The 21939-nt window shown below is 49.0% G+C and overlaps 1 long non-coding RNA gene across 1 annotated transcript; it reads right to left on the bottom strand.

Annotated features, from left to right (window-relative positions):
• Positions 1-18281: 18281 nt before the first annotated feature.
• Positions 18282-20595, bottom strand: LOC146870892 (uncharacterized). The gene is made up of 3 exons (XR_014959476.1): positions 20451-20595; positions 19917-20071; positions 18282-19133 (listed from the first exon to the last, which is right to left on the bottom strand). It is a non-coding gene; the product is annotated as an uncharacterized LOC146870892 (long non-coding RNA).
• Between the last annotated feature and the right edge of the window lie 1344 nt (positions 20596-21939).

Genomic DNA, 21939 nt, shown 5'->3' with positions numbered 1-21939 from the left:
TTGGAAAATGGATGAATTCATCCAGGTGCTCCAACATGGCTTCTAAAACATCATGCAGGACACGGCTGAACATGGTCTGAGACATACCACCCACATCAGCTATGGTCAATTGAAACGTACCGGTGGCAAAGAAATGTAGGGCTGCCATCACCTTCATCTTGGGGGTCAGCGCAGTCGGATAACTGTGTCGCGGTTGGAGGTGTGGTGCCAGCCTGTTTGTCAGGTCCACAATTAACCGTTGGGGGAATCGGTAGCGGCGTATGCAGTCACGTTCCCTCATGGCAGCCAAGTCTGGCATTGGTCGGGGCAGAGGCGGTGCCCTGCAGAAAATTGGAAGGAATGACGAAGATTGAGTACATTACTACACCAATGTCAATGAACTGAGCACATGTTCAACAGCTAATACACATATGCCACATACAGAGTCTGGTCTGTGCAATACATCCTGCACACGTATGCCAGCCAGGTGATACTCCTACCAAGAGCCAGCTACAAACATGGATTGTCAAGGTCTACATGACATGCCATGAAAGTAGCTGTGGGCCAGTGTGAGTGAACAGCCAGACACATTACAGGAGTGACATACATCCACATATATGCATTTGAAGGATGTCATCTCATACAGACAGCTGCCGGCAAGCTAGGCGCACAGGTCACATGTCATGGAAAAAGGACAGACCACACACCTTGCCATGAAGGGGTACATGTCAAATATGATCACACAGACATTGAGACTACGCAGATATGTCCTAAGCTCGCAAGTCCCTGTTAGATGCATACAGACACACGTCACGTGTTATTCCACATGTTTCCTGGTGTGCGTAATAGTGTGACGTGGGCATCTACACACAGACACATGTTGGATGCAGCTACAGCAGATGCCGTTGACGGAACACCAACAGCAAGATCATGGGAACACATGACACACACATGACATAGTCACATCGTGGCACGCTGGTAGTGAGATGTCAGTTTCATCATCCGTGTACCTGGCATCAGGGGACATTTGCGGGTGTTGGGGACTGTGCCATGCCAGTGATGCAGTGCTTGACAAGTTTGAAATACATGCACACATGTAAAAGGTGTGAAGGGGAAGTGCGCCACATGGTGCCCCATCACACATGACATGTGTACACAGGTCATCACACAACTATTGGGTTAAAACATGAGGAGACATGTGCCAGCTCACTGCCTGACACACTTAGGCCCTACACATGATGCACTGCACTGACAATGACTTGATGTCCATCCTTGTGCGAGTCATACACCTCCATTCCTTTCCTGTGCGCCTCCTATCACCAGTGTAAGCTGTGGAATGCACCGTACACACGCTCTGAGGGCGTGTGTGCGGTCGTATCACAATATGGGGTTTGGGTAGGAGTACGCGTGTGTGCAAGGACCGTACACACGTACGTGTACACACTGGTCCCATCCCCATGGTAGTGTTGGCGTAGGCGTACGCCATAGAGATACGGCTCGTACCCGTGTATGTACAGCCCGTAGCACTATGGCGTACGCCTACGGCAACACTACCATAGTGCTATGGGCCCTACACACGCGGGTACGGCCTGTAGCACTAGGGTAGTGTTGGCGTAGGCGTACGCCATAGAGATACGGGCCGTACATACACGGGTACGAGCCCTATCTCTATGGCGTACGCCTACGGCAACACTACCATAGTGCTACGGGCCCTACACACGCGGGTACGGCCCGTAGCACTAGGGTAGTGTTGGCGTAGGCGTACGCCATAGAGCTAGGGCTCGTACCCGCGTATGTACGGCCCGTATCTCTATGGCGTACGCCTACGGCAACACTACCATAGTGCTACGGGCCCTACACACGTGGGTACGGCCCGTAGCACTAGGGTAGTGTTCAAACAAGCCCAATTGTTCTAATGTGTGTCTCTGTGACATGGAGCAGGTGTATTGATGTTGTCTCACTTTGTCATCCTCACAGGTAGCCGCCTACGCCAAGGGGGAGATTTGGAAGCAGGCCGTCAGGGCCGTGAGGTCGGTGGAGGGTCGCAGTCGGCGCCTGGCCCAGGTGAGGAAACGCTGGCAGGATATCCGGTGCTGGACCAGGAGGATCGCCTGGGTCCTGCTGGAGGACTCACCTCCACGCAAACACTGCGGGCGTCGGCGCCTGACCCACCAAATGAAGCGTGTTCTGGCGGTGGTCTTCCCTGACATGGATAGGCGGTTACAGGAGAAGCAGCAGCAGGAAGGGGGTAGGTACATGTGTGTTTGTTGTGTGTCACCAGCTTTTGGAAGTGCTCAGTCGCCTGGATACACTGCCAGGGTTTATATGTGCAGTGCATATCCTGTTCCCCAAAGTCAACCGGTCCTGTTCTTCCTCCCTTCCCCTCCTTGACATGTGTTCCGTGGTCTGTGTGTAGTCACTCTTGCACAAGGTAATCTAGGCTGGCAGTTAATCCAAGTGCCCAATGCTTGCAGCATCATGTGTGGGGGTAGTCTGTGACATGTGTTGGGACCTTGCCTGTGCCCTGTCCAGTTCAGTCATTTGGGGGTCCATGATTGTTGGCACTGATGCAGAGTCTCAACATAGGAGTGTGAGTCTTAAAATGAACTGCCATACAGCATGCATGACCGATGTTGTGGCCACAGACATGATGTGCATGAGGGGGAGATATGCATAGTGCGGGGACGGTTGCTCCTGTTGCAGTCAGATCTATCCAGGACCATGGAGCAGTGTGGCCACTACAGTCCCCTGAGACACCTTTTCCTAGGAATCATGTGTGTCATCCAACACTGTGGACATTCTCAGTGTCTTCAGCATAGGTTGGCCTCTGTGGCATTGTACCCTGGCCACATTTGTATTTAAGTAAAGTGTGATACATGTGTACACTGTACAGGGTGACCCAATGTGGCTTGTGCATCCTCACACTGGCCAGTGCCTGTGTGTCTGTGTACAACTATCTGATGATGGTTGTTTGTCAATATTATGTGTGGTCCCCCCCACGAGGGGTTGTTAGAGTGCAATTAGGATTTAATGGAGCCCATTTTTGTGATCCCTGATTAAGAGGTGTAAGTCCTTCCTCTGTCTCAATCACATTGTCTCAGGTAGGGGGGGGTTTGTGCGGGCAAGGCCTACATGTCCAAAGCTTATGTCTCCTTGCCAGGTCTGGCTTGTGTGTGATGATAGTCGGAACAGACACTCAACAAGTATTGACCCAGTCATGTTGTGCAGGGTTTAATGTTTGTGCATTGCAGCATTTGTCAAAAGTTAAAAGGCATGGTTCCTGCTCATCCATTTTTGGCAACGGTGTGTGGTCCAGATGCTGTGCTCGACTGTCCACAGACACTAGCTTCTCTGTATAATTCGATATCAAGTTCTTTGCTGTTGTGTCATGCTCTCCATTGTCTCAAAGTGGCATGGTGGGTCAACCAACTGTGTAGTGCAGGGCCTACATATGTGCGTAGTATTGTAGATGTTACTCATGATGCTTTTCATGCTATGCACTGTGACCTATGTAGTTTGGACTCATGTGTCATATGTATACAGGTGTCTGATTATTTCCTGTCTCTTCACCTTGCCCACAGCATCGTCGGGGGACACCGAGGGAGACACCGGCACGGACGTGGAGGAGGGATCCAGCACCGGTGCCACCAGTGCTGGGGAGTCTGGCACCGCAAGTGGCACGGAGGGCGAGGGGAGTCAGGCGGAGGACCTGTCAAGTCCCAACACCGACTATGACGGGTCCGAGGCTGAGCTCCCAGAGGGGGTGGAGGCTGCTCCCACAGCTGAAAGCAGCAGTACATCTCTCGCCGCCCCCTCCATTCCCATCACCGCCCTCCCACTTGCTCGGGTCCCTTCTGTCCGTGCTAGGTGACCACATGTCTCCTTCATGCCAGGCACCGCACCCCCTGCCCATGTCTCCCCTGCTGCCGTCAATGCCGAGTCTGTGGTCATCCTGCGGCAGTTGCAGGTTGGTCAGACATCGCTGCTTAATGTCCTCCATGGCCACACCAGACTGCTGACACAGATGGTGTCATACATGGAGGGCTTGTCATCAGCGATGTCTGACCAACGGATGTTGCTGAGGTCCATGGACTCGTCACTGACGGCAGCAGTGGGTCTCCTGCAGCGCTCCATCCCCCCTACCCCTGCCCCATCCACACTTCCCACTCCCATGCCTGTCCCAAGCACACCCAGACATCCCCATGCACGTACCCCACCAGACACAGGCAGCACACCAACAGGGAAGGCCAAGCGCACACCTCCAGTCACGCACACACAGGGGGAAGTAGGCACACCCACTGGGTCAGGGGGCAAACGGCAGCCACGCAGCCACAGTGAGAGTCCGCAGTCCTCATGACCCACTTCCTCCAAAACCACTCCCCTTAGCTCCCCTGCCCAACAGTCGGACAAAGAGTCCTTCATGGCCAGTCTGTCCCTCAGCCCCAGTTTGACACCACCCCGCAAGCGGTCGAGGAAGTCCCCAGGCAGGGGAGTTGAGTCCCCCCCCTGTCCACACCCTCCCCCAGTAGCGCTGCAAACCATCCCTCTGACCCCCCCCCCTCCTTGGGGCCTGTGGTTCCTTCGGGTGCAGGGGAGATGCTGGCAGACCTTGCAACCGTGTGCAGCGCCATCCTAACCACCACCTTTGGCACTGCCCCACCCCCTGTGGTGGAGTCGTCCGTCCCTGCACCCACAACACCTACCCTTGCCCCTCCTGTCCCTGCGGTGCCTGGTCCTTCCCCCCCACATGATGCCCCCCCGTGGATGGAAAGGAACTCTGAGCTGTGCAGGCAAGCTAGGGGAGACGCGGCCCAATGTGTCCCCCTCCCCGGAATTCGCATATGGACTGGCCTATGGGCCTTGTATAAAGTGTACATTTCAAATCCACTCTTTTTTTATGCTGAATAAAGCATTTTGTTTTTCATTTGCACACAAATGCTTTTCTGGTATTGCTGTTGGTGCTGCTGCTCCCTGAGTTGGGGTGGTGATAATGTGTTAGGTGTCTGGGAAATGTTGTAGTGTGCTGCTCATGGGGAGGACCCTGGTATCTGTATGCCATCACAAGGTCTCTGCAAATAATCTTTGGTCATGTAAGCTCTTACTCTATGTTGACATTGTCCCAAGGAGTGTTCCTTCCTCTGTGGCACCTGACTTCTTCCCTGCAGGATGTTTCCCAATTGTTGTGCTGACCTGTGTCTACATTTCCTTGCTGTGTGAGGGATCCCTTCAACTTTGCCTATGCCTGCTCAGCAATGTCTCCGCCTGCATCGTCTGTACCATCCTTGGTAGTCACTGTACTTGTGTATGGAGTATGTTGCCATGGCTTCATGTGGACATGGTCCCTTTTCCGCACTATGCATGTGTGTACTCCCAGCCTAGCACACATGTGTTACTTGTTCTGCAGGGTATTTGGGCACCTGACTGACAATTGTGGGCATTGTATCTGTGGGTACTCCACCCTTTTCCTTCCATGGGAGGCAACAACTTGTTGGCTGCCCCAGCACCTGTACATTCCTATCAGTCCTGGCATGTGGGTGACAGTGTGTGTTCCCTTAGGCTCTCTTAGTTTAGTGGGGTTTCACATGAGGATACAGTCTTGTTGCATGATCTCAGTGTGTGTATTGTGCTGCCACCGCCAGGGGTGGGTGTGCATGTGTAATTTGTCATCACACCCACATGTGGTGTGTCATGCAGTGGGGGAAGGACATCCATCCTCATGGGAGTGGGACACTGCTGTCAGTGATGTGTTGTCATGGCACTATCAACATAGTCGCACATTGTGGATGCCTTCATGCACCCATGGAGTTTTGCTAATGGGAGGATGATGTACACACCCCCATGTCTCTGTCCACTGCTGGGAGGCCTCTGCACCCACACCTCATTTGCCCACACCCCTCATATGTCTGGGCACTGCTGGGAGTGATAGACACCCACCCCTCATATGTCTGGGCACTGCTGGGAGTGATAGGCACCCACCCCTCATATGTCTGGGCACTGCTGGGAGTGATAGGCACCCACCCCTCATATGTCTGGGCACTGCTGGGGGTCCTCTGCACCCACCCCTCATATGTCTGGGCACTGCTGGGAGTGATAGGCACCCACCCCTCATATGTCTGGGCACTGCTGGGAGTATTAGGCACCCACCCCTCATATGTCTGGGCACTGCTGGGAGTCCTCTGCACCCACCCCTCATATGTCTGGGCACTGCTGGGAGTGATAGGCACACACCCCTCATATGTCTGGGCACTGCTGGGGGTCCTCTGCACCCACCCCTCATATGTCTGGGCACTGCTGGGAGTGATAGGCACCCACCCCTCATATGTCTGGGCACTGCTGGGAGTCCTCTGCACCCACCCCTCACATGTCTGGGCACTGCTGGGAGTCCTCTGCACCCACCCCTCATATGTCTGGGCACTGCTGGGAGTGATAGGCACCCACCCCAATGTCTCTGTCCACTGATGTGAATCGTAGCATGACACCCACCCACCCGCCCACACGCTCTGAAGGCCTGGGTACGGGCCGTACCAACATTGTTGGGGTGACGTAGGGGTACGGCCCGTACCCAGGCCTACAGAGCGTGGGTACGGGTCGTACCACGCCTACCCCTACGTCACCCCAACAATGGTGGTACGGCCCGTACCCACGTTCTGTAGGCCTGAGTACGGGCCGTACCCCTACGGCACCCCAACAATGGTGGTACGGCCCGTAGCCACACTCTTCAGGCCTGGGTACGGGCCATACCAACATTGTTGGGGTGACGTTGGGGTACGCGTGGTGCGACCTGTACCCACGCTCTTCAGCCCTGGGTACGGGCCGCACCACCATTCTTGGGGTGACAGGGGAACGCGTGGTGCGACCCGTACCCACGCTCTTCAGGCCTGGGTATGGGCCGTACCACCATTGTTGGGGTGACGTAGGGGTACGCGTGGTGCGACCCGTACCCATGCTCTTCAGCCCTGGGTACGGGCCGTACCACCATTCTTGGGGTGACGTAGAGGTACGCGTGGTGCGACCCGTACCCACGCTCTTCAGGCCTGGGTATGGGCCGTACCACCATTGTTGGGGTGACGTAGGGGTACGCGTGGTGCGACCTGTACCCACACTCTTCAGGCCTGGGTACGGGCCGTACCACCATTGTTGGGGTGCAGTAGGGGTACGGCCTATACCCAGGCCTACAGAACGTGTGTACGGGCCGTACCACCATATTTGGAGTGGGGTAGGCGTGGTACGACCCGTACCCACGCTGTTCAGGCCTGGGTACGGGCCGTACCCCCAATGTTGCGGTGACGTAGGGGTAGGCGTGGTACGACCCGTACCCACGCTCTTAAGGCGTGGGTACGGTGCGTACCACAATTGTTGTGGTGACGGGACGCGTCCACGTCCACTTCCGTTGTGGTGGGACGCAGGCCTTGGTGGACACGCCCCTCCCCCGGAGTGACCAGTCCCTGGAGGTACGGTATGTACAGGGCATGTATACATTTTGCCTTGGGTGGGGGTTATGTTTCCTGCCCCTGCCCCCCACCTTTGCCCCTGGGTGTTGTTCTGTCCTTCTGCGGCGTCTGCGTCGGTTCCTGTGCACCAGGTCGTAGGCTATGAGGGCCGGGATGACACGTAGGATGAGGTCCATGGCTGTCCGTCGCGTACAGGTGCTCCTTCCTCGCGTCATCCTCAATTTCCCAGCAGTTTTTGGCTCCCGTAAAATATGCTACATGCGGAGTGACATAGGCACGAATCGTACTTGCTGGTTCGTAAAACGCTGCCTGACTCCGTCCGGACGTCACATACGCGGTGTCCCGGATCGGAATTGTGGGTATATTTTAGCCGGTCGGTGTTTTGTATGAATCGTACGGAAATGGTATTTCTGTACGAATCGTACTTGCGGGTTTGTAAGGTGGTTTTTCTGGGTACGAGTTGGACGGAGAAAACGCTCCGTACGACGGTTCGTACCCGGGTTTTACAGGATCGGAATCGGCACCAAAGTGGTCTAAATGATGAGGTTGTATTTACATGGAGTATAAAAAGTGCACAGAGTGCCTTTTCCTCTCTTTGTAAATATAAAAGCGTGTCTTGCACAATAACTATGTTCCAAAAAGTGACATATTTCCGTTTTTAAATTTCCTTGCGAATGATAAAAGTAAGCACAGAGTTTTGTCTGCAAAGATGTTCAAAGAAGAATGATTGAAATGATTGCGGTCCTTCAACAGCTAAAAACGTGAAATATTATGAACCCCTCAAATCTCTTTTTTTGCAGGTCACATGATATGTGATTATGGTCAGATTTCAAAACTACATAAACAGAGTGTTTTTAGAAACGTGTTTCAACTTTGAAGCTTCTTGCAGGCCCCTTCAATCTGCATATTGAGACTTAGTTAAACTTACCTTCACAGTAATAGGAATAAAAAATTGCATTCATTTTTTGCTGTTTTTCATTCAAATACAAATTGTTAAAAATTGCTTATTTTAAAATTTGGATCTGTGAAAGAAAAAAAAAAATTATAACATATAATAATACATTTTTTACAACACAACATAATTTCCACAAAGTAATTTGTTTGCCTTTTTTGCTGTTCTCAGAATATATTGAATTTCACTAGAAATAGTGATTTCAATGGTACTCATCACTTAACAGCGGACAAAAAAAAAACAATCAGAAAGATTGTTAAAAAAAAACAACATACTATTCTCAGTAAAATACCAGAAAATACAAATCATACATATATAAAATGCTTACAGATTACAACATTTTATAACTTTAACTTATAAAAACTGTAAATGTTGCCGCATTAAAATAATCACCAAATAAATGACCACCAAAAAGTCCATAATTCAAAAATATACCTTTCCTTGAGGCCAAATGGTATTTTTGCACTTCTTCTTTATGTAAATTGTCCAATGGTAGTCCTATTACATTATAATAATAAATACCTCAGAGAGTGAATTATCTTCCTAAAACTTTGGCTTTAAAAATATTAGGTAGGAAGTTTGTAATTCCCTAGGCAAACATTATTTGAAAACCAACTGGGCATCATTACAAAGTGTCCAGCCTTTGTCACATTTTAGATAGGTAGTGTAATGTCCAGATGTGGTGGAAGGACCATCATGGAAAATTATTGCAATTGCTACAAAAGTCCTTCCTGATATTGATACTTGTGTTGCTACAAACTGCTTTATTAAAGTATCCAATTTTCTTCCATCAGCTGTACAACGTTGCATCATTAAAATGATGTATTTTCCATATTTTGTTAAGAATAATGTGGATAACATTTCTGATTTACATTGGCTACACTCCATGTTTTGAATTGCACCTTTCACTAATTTATTGAAAGAAACTGATTTACAGTCTGGTAATGTTAATTACAGAAATCTCTCAGTGTCTACATTGGTGCTACATGTATACATGCAATTTTCACAATACTTTACCCATTTGTAAGAAAGGCCAAAAATATTTTCTATTTCTACACCTTCATTTTCAAAAATTGTAAGCATATACATTAAAAATTCCTGAGAATCTTTTTGGATATTTTGTGTAAATTGTGTAGAACCAGAACACACATCCAAAAGATTACGAACATCTGAAACAGATTGTATTTTACTTCTATCTGTTGCCAATTTTTCATAAACAGAATGCAACAGAGAACAAAATCTTTTTTCCCGATTCAGCATAATTTGTGCTTGCAAACCTTCCAGATATAAAACAACATTGACCACTACATTAGCATAGCAGTTGACACCAGAACTATTTTCAAATTGATAACCAACAATCTCTTCAACAGTGTCCAATTTCTTTTTACCTGCAATCGCAACATTATCTTGCTCTTTTCCCTTCTTGACATCTTCAGTACAGATATTCTCTAACCTTCTTTTTCGACAAACCACACACTTTTCAAATACAGGATATTGACCTAAATTTGGAGCATACACCCTTCTTAACCTATTATACTCTTTTACACAGTTTGCATCTGCAGTAACCTTTGTCTCATCAAAATCAATCAAAAACAAACCAGATAATGTTCTAACTCGCGACAAAGCCATACCCTCTTTAAATACAGTAGATCCAATGTTCACCAATGCACTGTCTACACTTAATCCTTGAGATTTATGAATAGTCACTGCATATGCCAGAAAAAATGGAAATTGTTTCCTACAGACATATAAATCTTTAACAAGCAAAAAACGAACTGAACAATGACCAATTTCTTTAACTTCATCAATCTGATCAAATTTAATTTTTAAAAATTCAATTCATTCTTTTTTCTGATAATTCACAAAATCCACCACTTTACCCATTGCACCATTAACTAAACCTTTCTCTACATCCAAATTACGCCTTAAAATTACCCAACAGTTTACACACACATACAGAGTCTTTTCCAAACCAGCAGTTTTAGATATTTTTTTTTCTAAACAATCTAGTTTTGATCTCAACTTACCCGTCAAAATAATAGTGATTCCTTCATGTAGTATTTGGCTTCCATTTTAACAATTTCTTCATTTTCCAATTTTAATAATTCTTTGTTAAATATTGAACACTCACGCAGTGTCGGCATTAAGCAAATCACTGACTTATTTTTAGCAATTTCCACGTACACTTTTGCAGCAACTGCATTTTCATTTGGAAAGACATTGCAAAGTAATCGACTCTCCAAAGCTTCTTTCCCTTTTTTTGAAAGAATTTCAATTCTTATATCTTGAAGAATACTTCCATATTTAGCATCATTTACCTGTCACATATTTGTTGTCAGTTCTTTGTATTCAAAGTTACTCCAAATGTTCACATCACCAACACTGCCAAGAGACTTTCTGGTATCTTCATGGGCAAGTGTTTTAAATACCGGTTGTCCTTTTACCGGTGTCAGTTGCAGTAGATCTCCAAAATCTATGACGTGTTTTCCTCCAAATAACACATCATACTCTGTTTTAAGAATTTGCTGCATTCTTAAATGCAAAAAGGCAAGCATCAAGTTTGAAACCATGCTCACCTCATCAATAATGAGAAGTTTCATTTTCTTCAGCACTCTTGAAACTTCTCAACAAGCTTCTCCAGATAGCTTGTGGTATTCCAATTTGTTTTCATGCTCTACTGGCAGCATTAGTAAACGATGTAAAGTAATTCCTTTAATGTTATGTGCTGCCAACCCAGTTGGAGCAGTGACAACACAAGCCAAATGCGACTCAGTTGTTTTTTGCAGATAACTTGTAATTACTTTAATTAAGAAACTCTTTCCTGTTCCAGCTTGACCACTCACATACATTCGGATAGGTTGAAATGATGTACATGAGCACACTCTCTTTTCATGAAGTAATCTATGGTCAATCTGCTCTTTCACTTGCTGATATATTTGTTTCTGTTCAACATTAAGGTGCCGATTACGATCCTGGAAAAACCAGGTACGAACCGTCGGACGGAGCATATTCTCCGTCCGACGCGTACCCGGTCGGAACAATATACAAACATGGAAGTACGATTCGCACGGAAATACCATTTCTGTACGATTCGTACAAAACACCAACCAACGAAAATACACATACAAATGTGATCCGGGAAAGCGCCGACGTGACGTCGGGACGCACGCAGCCTGCCATTCACGAACCAGGAAGTACGATTCGCACCGACATCATCCCGCACGGAGAATATTTTCCGGCAGCCGGGAAATCAGGACGACGCGAACAAGGAGTACCTGCACGTGACGAACAGACATGGACCCGAACCTACGTGTCATCCCGGCCCTCATAGCAGTCGACCTCCTCTACAGGTTCCGACGCAGACGCCGCAGAAGGTCAGAACAACAAAGGGAGGGGGAAAGGGGGGTGGGGGGGCAGGAGCAGGGGCAGGCCACAAAACCCCCACCCAAGTCACACAGCACACATGCCCTGGACATACCTGACCCCCAGGCCCTGGTCACTACGAGGGGGTGTGGGCGTGTCCAGCAAAGCCAGCGTCCGCCACAACGGAAGTGGTTGACGACACGAACCGGTAACACAACAATACAGGTATGTCCCGTACCCACGCCTTAAGAGCGTGGGTACGAGTCGTACCACGCCCACACCTACGTCACCCCAACAATGGCGGGACTCGTACCCACATGGCAAAGGCCTGGGTACGGCCCGCACAAGCATTCCACAGCGTGGGTACGGATATGTACGGACCGTACCCCCACCCGCGTATGCATGGAGCATACCCCCCACCCCAACAGTGTACGTACGGACCGTAACACCACCCCCGTAAGTATGGAGCGTACCCCCCACCCCAACAGTGTACGTACGGACCGTACCCCCACCCGCGTATGCATGGAGCCAACCCCCACCACAACAGCGTATGTACGGACCGTAACACCACCCCGTATGTATGGAGCGTACCCCCCACCCCAACAGTGTATGTACGGACCGTAACACCACCCCCGTATGCATGGAGCCAACCCCCACCAGAACAGTGTACGTACGGACCGTACCCCCACCCCCGTATGTATGGAGCGTACCCCCCACCCCAACAGTGTACGTACGGACTGTACCCCCACCCGCGTATGCATGGAGCCAACCCCCACCACAACAGCGTATGTACCGACCGTAACACCACCCCCGTATGTATGGAGCGTACCCCCCACCCCAACAGTGTACGTACGGACCGTACCCCCACCCGCGTATGCATAGAGCCAACCCCCACCACAACAGCGTATGTACGGACCGTAACACCACCCCCGTATGTATGGAGCGTACCCCCCACCCCAACAGTGTACGTACGGACCGTACCCCCACCCGCGTATGCATGGAGCCAACCCCCACCACAACAGCGTATGTACGGACCGTAACACCACCCCCGTATGTATGGAGCGTACCCCCCACCCCAACAGTGTACGTACGGACCGTACCCCCACCCGTGAATGCATGGAGCCAACCCCCACCACAACAGCGTATGTACGGACCGTAACACCACCCCCGTATGTATGGAGCGTACCCCCCACCCCAAGAGTGTACGTACAGACCGTAACACCACCCCCATATGTATGGAGCGTACCCCCCACCCCAACAGTGTACGTACGGACCGTAACACCACCCCCATATGTATGGAGCGTACCCCCCACCCCAACAGTGTACGTACGGACCGTAACACCACCCCCGTATGTATGGAGCGTACCCCCCACCCCAACAGTGTACGTACGGACCGTACCCCCACCCGCGTATGCATGGAGCGAACCCACACCCGTGTATGTTCTAAGCGTACATATCCTGATATAGGAGGGGTGGGTGCAGAGTCCTCCCAGCAGTGCCCAGACACAGGAGGGGTGGGTGCAGAGTCCTCCCAGCAGTGCCCAGACACAGGAGGGGTGGGTGCAGAGTCCTCCCAGCAGTGCCCAGACACAGGAGGGGTGGGTGCAGAGTCCTCCCAGCAGTGCCCAAACATAGGAGGGGTGGGTGCAGAGTCCTCCCAGCAGTGCCCAGACACAGGAAGGGTGGGTGCAGAGTCCTCCCAGCAGTGCCCAGACACAGGAGGGGTGGGTGCAGATTCCTCCCAGCAGTGCCCAAACATAGGAGGGGTGGGTGCAGAGTCCTCCCAGCAGTGCCCAGACACAGGAGGGGTGGGTGCAGATTCCTCCCAGCAGTGCCCAAACATAGGAGGGGTGGGTGCAGAGTCCTCCCAGCAGTGCCCAGACACAGGAGGGGTGGTGCAGGGTCCTCCCAGCAGTGCCCAGACACAGGAGGGGTGGGTGCAGATTCCTCCCAGCAGTGCCCAAACATAGGAGGGGTGGGTGCAGAGTCCTCCCAGCAGTGCCCAGACACAGGAGGGGTGGGTGCAGAGTCCTCCCAGCAGTACCCAGACACAGGAGGGGTGGGTGCAGAGTCCTCCCAGCAGTGCCCAGACACAGGAGGGGTGGGTGCAGAGTCCTCCCAGCAGTGCCCAGACACAGGAGGGGTGGGTGCAGAGTCCTCCCAGCAGTGCCCAGACATAGGAGGGATGGGTGCAGAGTCCTCCCAGCAGTGCCCAGACATAGGAGGGGTGGGTGCAGAGTCCTCCCAGCAGTGCCCAGACACAGGAGGGGTGGGTGCAGAGTCCTCCCAGCAGTGCCCAGACACAGGAGGGGTGGGTGCAGAGTCCTCCCAGCAGTGCCCAGACACAGGAGGGGTGGGTGCAGAGTCCTCCCAGCAGTGCCCAAACATAGGAGGGGTGGGTGCAGAGTCCTCCCAGCAGTGCCCAGACACAGGAAGGGTGGGTGCAGAGTCCTCCCAGCAGTGCCCAGACACAGGAGGGGTGGGTGCAGATTCCTCCCAGCAGTGCCCAAACATAGGAGGGGTGGGTGCAGAGTCCTCCCAGCAGTGCCCAGACACAGGAGGGGTGGGTGCAGATTCCTCCCAGCAGTGCCCAAACATAGGAGGGGTGGGTGCAGAGTCCTCCCAGCAGTGCCCAGACACAGGAGGGGTGGTGCAGAGTCCTCCCAGCAGTGCCCAGACACAGGAGGGGTGGGTGCAGATTCCTCCCAGCAGTGCCCAAACATAGGAGGGGTGGGTGCAGAGTCCTCTCAGCAGTGCCCAGACACAGGAGGGGTGGGTGCCTAACACTCACAGCAGTGCCCCTGGAAAGAAAAGGGTGGAGTACCCACAGATCCAATGGCCACAAATGTCAGTCAGGTGCACAAAGACCCTGCAGTACATGTACCACATGTGTGCGAGGCTGGGAGTATACACATGCATAGCACCGAAAAGAAAACATGTGCACATGAAGTCATGTCAACAGTCTACATACACAAGTACAGTGACCACCAAGGATGCCACGAATGATGCAGGTGGAGACATCGCTCAGCATGCATGGCCCAAGTCTAACGAGTCTGTCACACACCCAGCCAATGTAGACACAGCTCAGCACCACATATTGGAATGACCCTGCAGGGAAGATGTCAGGTTACACAGAGGAAGGAACACACCTTGGGACGATGTCACCATGCAGTAACTGCTTACATGAACAAAGTTATGTAGCCAACAGCTTGTGATGGCACACAGATACCAGGATCCATCCTATGACCAGCACAAGACTACAATTCCCACACACCCAACACATTACCACCACCCAAAATAATGGAGCAGGTCCACCAACAGCAATACCAGATAAACAGTAGTGTTCTATTTAAACAAAAAAATAAATGCTTTATTCAGCAGGATCTAACTAATAATCCTTATAAATGTCAATATATACAAGGCCCATAGGGCAGTCCATGACTCCAATCCAGAAGGGGGACACAGTGGGACGCGTGTCCCCTAGCTTGCCTGCACAGTCAGACTCCTTTGTCTTCCAGAGGGGGGGGGCATCATGTGGGGGGAAGGACCAGGCACCGCAGGGACATGAGGGCGAAGGGTAGGCGTCGTGGGTGCAGGGACGGAGGACTCCACCACAGGGGGTGGGGCAGCGCCAAAGGTGGAGGTCAGGATGGTGCTGCACACCTCAGCAAGGTCCCCCAGCGTCTCCCCTGCACCCGAAGGAACCACAGGCCCCAAGGAGGGGGGGGTCGGAGGGATGGGTCGCAGCGCCACTGGGGGAGGGTGTGGACAGGGGGGGCCTCAACTCCCCTGCTGGTGTCCTGCCTCCACCGCTTGCGGGGCGGTGCCACACTGGGGTTGATGGACAGACTGGGCAGGACTGACCCTGTATCCGACTCTTGGCCAGGAGAGCTGAGGGGAGGGGATTTGGAGGGAGAGGACTTTGTGGAATGCGGACTCCCACTCTGGCTGCGTGTCTTACGTTTGCCCCCCGACCCAGTGGGTGTGCCTACTGCACCCTGTGTGTGCGTGCCAGGAGGTGTGCGTTTGACCTTCCCTGCTGGTGTGGTGCCTGTGTCTGTTGTGGTGGGTGCATGCTGACGTCTGGGTGTACGTGGGACAGGCATGGGAGTGGGAAGTGTGGATGGGTCAGGGGTAGGGGGTTGGACGAAGCGCTGCAGGAGACCCACTGCTGCAGTCAGTGTCGAGTCAATGGACCTCAGCAAGTTGCGTTGGTCAGCCTGCGATGAGAAAATGCCCTCCAAGTGTGCCTCCATGTTGTTTAGCACTTGGCTGTGGCCATGGAGGACATTAAGCATCGCAGCCTGACCAACCTGCAACTGACGCTGGATGTCCACAGACTCGGCATTGGCGGCAGCAGTGGAGACAGGGGCAGGGGGTGCGGTGCCTGGCAGGAAGGAGACATGTGGTGACCGGGCACGCTGGGAAGGGACACGAGCAAGTGGGAGGCGGCTGATGGCAATGGAGGGGGCGGGAAGAGATGTTGTGCTGCTGTCAGCTGGTGGTGCAGCCTCCGCCCACTCGGAGAGCTCAGCCTCGGACCCATCAGCTTCATATTCTGTGGTGGCACTGGACAGGTCCTCCGCCTCACTCCCCTCCGCCTCAGTCCCACTCGATGTGCCAGCCAAGATGTCACTGCTGGCACGGTCTGTGCTGATGTCTCCATCCGTTTCCCCCGACGATGCTGTGGGCAAGGTGAAGAGACAGGAATTAATCATACACCTGTATACATATGTCAAATGAGTCCAATCTACATAGGTTACAGTGCATCCCTCACCAAAATGGAAGATCTTCACTTAGTGTGATTCCAGTGGTTACAGCGGTATTCATTTACCATTCATTTACTATTAAAATATAGTATTTATTTAGTATGCATGAAGACTATGTAGTATGCCCACAAGCCGAAATATGCAAATGAGGGAATACTAGTTCTACTCAACTACCCTTCAAATACACGATAAACACTTCAATTGATTGCTAAAAGAAGACTAGTAGTATTCTAGAAGAATAGTATTTGAAGCTTAGTAGTATTCTAGAAGAATAGTATTTGAAGCTTAGTAGTATTCTAGAAGAATAGTATTTGAAGCTTAGTAGTATTCTAGAAGAATAGTATTTGAAGCTTAGTAGTATTCGGTTAGTGTTTATTTGCAGCTCTTGTGCTATTTCAAGAGCAAAATGAAGGCTAGTCTCATTGATTGTGACCACTGTTTGAAGACTAGTGGTATTCTTTGTGAGCAATATCTGAAGATTAATGGCAATGACTGTCAAGGGTTAAGTAAGACTATAGCAGAATTCAAATAGAAATGTTAATTGAACACAAGTCGCATTAATTCTGATTAATTTATAGCAATTTTATTCATTTGGTTGCTTGCACAAGGCTTCTTTCAATGATGGTTTTTAGACTAATACGCCTGTTACAAACTCATTAGTCATGCATTTAGTAAGCATTTTATAATTGTGGTATGTGAGAAGACCGGAGCAAGAGATCGTAGGAGAAGCACAAGGCAAAGGAGCCAACCCAGACATACACAGGATTGTACCAGGAGACCCCTCCTCCTGCAAGGAAAGAGCCAGTTGAATTGTCGAGAACATGACTGAATTCCCACTTGGTCCATGACAAGACAGGATCACCACCGTTTGTTTTCAGGTTACCCAAAATGAGCAATTGTGCAAAATTCAATTAGATGTCAGATAAAAAAAGTAATTGTTCTAATTCCTCCTGTGTTGATTGTCCACCAGACTCCATTAATGTTAGAACTTATAAAACCAATTCACTAAACACGTTTGTACAAGGCGTTTATGGCATTGACTTGTAAATTCTTTTAAAGGAAATGCAGTTGGACACAAAAATGTGTGATATGACATTTCAATGATATTTGCCTATGGAAGAGCTATTGGCTTTGCCAATGTGTTTTAGCCATGTTGTGCACTAGCTAGTGGTGTGGAGTGTTGCAGTGTGGAATTGCGAATATTGGAATAGAGTGTTGAAAAATGGAGTGGCAGATAGTGTCATGTATTGGAGTGACAGAGTGGAGTTGCGTAGAGTGGCGTGCAGTGGAGTGGCATAGAGCAGAGTTACTAATCTGTTGCAGCATAGTGGAAGTCCTTTTGTGAAGGTTGATGGGTCATCTTTCTGTAGCCTCTTGCTGTATTTGAGTTTTAAAGTAGTGCTTATGGAGTAAAACCTTTGCTAAGCCAGTGTCAACAACAATAAAAATGCCAAAATAATAAATGCAAAAATAGGTCACAAAATGTGCTGCATTTGCCTACAAAATTTGCCTTTTCTTACCACATAATTTAGTCAACTATGCCCCATAACTTGGGCTTCTTCAGCTGCATAATTCCAGTGGCCCCTACATAGATTGACAATTTCCTGAGATAATGTAAATACAGTTGCATGTTGATTCTCAAATATTTACCAGCAGCAGCGAATAAGAAGAAAAATGTTTAGTGGTGAGTAGTGTTACTAGGATGTGTTGTGAGTGGGTGATGGTATAGTGAGCAAGAAGCACAATGGCTTTGAGTAGGGTCTGGCAAAACTGAGAGGGATATTGAGTGGTTTTGTTAATGACTGAAGATTAGTACTTCAACGAGCCTACAATGCAGTAGGCGTTTCTTCTTATTTTGTTTTTTAAGGGTCTGCATTTGGTAAACAGAAACTTATTTCCGAGATAGGCAGGTGAGGAGTACAATGGGAAAGTGCCAGATAATTAGGTGTTTTGGGTTAGGTGGTCAAAGTTGCTGCTACTCACTTGGTTTTAAAATATGAGTTTCACTTACCTTTTTAGCAACCATTCTTACCTTGAAATGTTCTTATTTTTCCGACCAGTAGCAGGGCAATCTGATGAATAGCTGTAATAATTGACGAGGAGATATAAGTGATTTACTAATGTACAAAAGTATTTTGTAAATAGGCACATAACATTGTGAATTCAACTTCTTAAGCATAAACTGAGACAGAATGTGTGGTTGAGTTTCACTAACCATACACCATATTATGGCATATTGAGTGGTGAATATCATACATTTATTACACAGTCACCACAGTTTAGTTCTGGTTTGGCCAGAGAAGGCATTTTTTCCTTTAATAGCCTTGGTACCGTTTCATTAAAAACATTTTTTTTAAAAAACAAATCACTTTGGCTTCATCATGGAAAGTTATGCAAAATTATACCAAAATTGATCAGCAAAATGTTAGAACTTTATAGAGAAAACCTGCTTTTGGTTATTTGGTGTAAATCTGTTCAGCCACTGTTGAGAAATTAGCATCAAAATGGAGATCATGATGAGCTGGTCTCTTGTCTTCGTGGACTAATGCATCCACTGTAGGAGTCTATTCATGACCTCACAGCAACGAGTTCAAATCCCAATCCATTCAGCCTTTTATCCTGAGGTTGATAAAATGAGTACCATTGAGTTGGGTAACAACAAACATCTATTAATGAGCAACAAGATTCCTTTTCGCTGAACGTGTGCATTACAAATGTACATGTTATGTTAGGGTAAACACCAGTTAAAACTTAAAAATAAATGAACCATTGGTGCCAAATAATCTGCGATTGGCCCATTCAAAGTGAAAGGGTGGAGCCTGATTGGCTGCCCACAAAATTGAGAATGTTGGGTCAGCCATCTCAATCCTCTAGTCCTGAAGGGGGAAAGACAACATGAAAGACCACATAGGGGTCAGGATAGGCATGCCTTGCCTTTGAGACACCCCACTTTAATTCCCAACAGGTAAAAACAGAAAAGAAGAAGATTGGGCCGCAGGTACCCCGGTATCAGTGCCTGGTACTAGGGTAGCCAGCACAGTAGCCACTGTGGTACCAATAAAACATTGAAATATAAAATACAAAACCTACGGCCAATCACCACTTTGCACATGTGAAAGACAGGCACCATCATATCATGGAAGCCAACAACAGGACAGGAATTCCTACCATTATACCCAACCCAGCATTTTACCAGAGGTAGCCAACATATCATGCGTGCTCACATATGGCCAAGAATGACCCTTTTTGTGACTTGGACAAAGTTTTCCAAAGGTTGGGTATCATGCAATGGTTGCCAAGGAAAAACCATTATGTGAGGGTCAGCATATCACCAGTGTTGGCAATGGGAGCAAGACTACTTCCTCAGGCACTCACAGAGCCTTAAACGTTTTTGTAGCTTACCTTTTACAGCTGTCACGACGCCAAATGGTGCTCCAGGCTGCCTTCCTTTTCCCCTCATGTAGACAGCAGCAGTTCCCTGATTAGTACTCCTGGGAGAAGTGGACGTGAGTCCTTTTGGTAGACTGCAGGAGACAACTGGGAGAGAATGACACGGCCTGGGGGAGGGTTTGAAACAGGAGAGCATGAGAGCAGCAAGCAAGAGCGGGAGTGCATGGATAACTGGACACTGCAGTGGTGAGAGACCTTGTTATGTGAAAACTGTAGGTGTGCATGAAATCATGAGTGACTCCTCACCCGTGTAAACATTTACAATTTTTCTGATAGGAACATCAGGAAGAATGAAGTAAATGAGAATGCTAGCAACTGAGGGACAGTATGAGTTAGCATACACAAATCTTTTATTGGTCCATCTATTTAAACTCAATTATATTTGGTGTTAGAATTTCCTATGTAGAAGCCTCTACTCCAGTGGTGGCGACTTTCAATAGAAAGTGGTAGGGCAGCAGATATTTAAAAAAAGAAAAAAGGACTTACCTGCCGCTGTCCAGCTTCTTCCACGAGCGCAGTCCAGCTCCTAGACTGCACACCCAATCTTGAAGCTGCTCTCATGGTATTACCCAGCATGACAGCATCACCAGGATTGGCCTGAGCGGACTGGTTTAAAATGCTCACTAAGGCATATGAGTCTGTGGCTTTTCTCTACCTGGAAATACAACACAGCTGGGTTAGAGAAATGCAAGTGTGCATGTTGGTTTGGCCGTCCCTGCTATTGTCCCTAGAGGATGGCCCTGCCATAGACTCAGGCCACTTGACCTAGACAAGGAAAAATAAAATGATAAATTGTTTTATTATATTATTTTTCATCTGCTGGCTTTTAGCGGGGGGGGGCACTCCTTTGCCACTACGGAAGAGCCGTTGCTGCTCTATTCTCTACCCTCCCAACCCCACCACCTTCAAACCTTACCAGGAGAAAAGACAGAGGCGAAGATTAGGTAGTGTTTGAGAGATAGAGAAAGCTGGGAAGACTGGGAGCCTGGGTGTTCCCATCAGGTTTCTTTGGCCTTGAATATTTATGTAGTTGTGCCTCTATATATGATCTAACTTTAGGGTAAGAGCAAAATAAATCTGGTGGCATAGGATGTAAGTGGAGGAGGGATAGAAAGTGGGAGAGGGAAGAACTATGAAAACAGTGGTCTAGATGGATGTTTCTTTGGGCATGCAGAGCAGGTGGTTACGAGCAATTTAGTACTGTGAATATTAGTGACACTTTCCCGCGAGCAAAATCAAGCAATGAAGATAAGCGAAATCCCCTTTAAAAAGAATCCTCCTAAGTAGTCTGCTTCGTGTCATGAGCCATCCAAGCGCACTCTGTCAGTGACCCACTCGGTGCCACTGCACAGACAGGGCAGGCAGAGAAAGAGGGTAGTCATGAAAATATAGGTTTTAATAGGTGACTAAGACCAAACAGCTCATCCTATCATCGCAACTTTCCTGCATAAGTACCTCAAGCAAAACTTGATATTCAGCTATTAAGTGATGTGCCCAGAATCACAGGATGGGGATCCAATGCTAGGACTCGAACCCGTGGCCAAAGTTTTAAAGTCTGCAGGTGTGATTGCAAGGCCATACCAATGGCTAGGTATGGCGATACAAATCCCCACATTCAATCGCTACCACACATGCTTTTTATTAATAGATCATGTCATTCATCTGAGCCTGAAGCGCCGATGTTACCAGGAGATCTCAGACACACTGCCTCAATTGGAAGTCTCACATTCAATGCCCTGCAGCGTCCCAAAAGCCCACAAATTATGGGATCTAAAATAGCTGCCAAGGTTTCGGATTGCTGATGCGAGGCATTTTCTGATTCAGTGTGATTACGAGTGACATTACAATAAGTATGAGTGGCATTTCTCATGAGCAAAATTAAGCAATAAAGATGAGGGAAACATAGAAATTTCGGAAATTACAGCCATTTAAGCAACGAGAAACTCTAAGACCATCTTAAAACTTCTGCAAAGCA

This window comes from Triturus cristatus, chromosome 1_1 (genome assembly GCF_964204655.1).
Source record: "Triturus cristatus chromosome 1_1, aTriCri1.1, whole genome shotgun sequence".
Lineage (NCBI taxonomy): Eukaryota > Metazoa > Chordata > Amphibia > Caudata > Salamandridae > Triturus > Triturus cristatus.
Note: the sequence above shows the minus strand (reverse complement) of the source record. Positions and strands in the feature narration are given on the sequence as shown.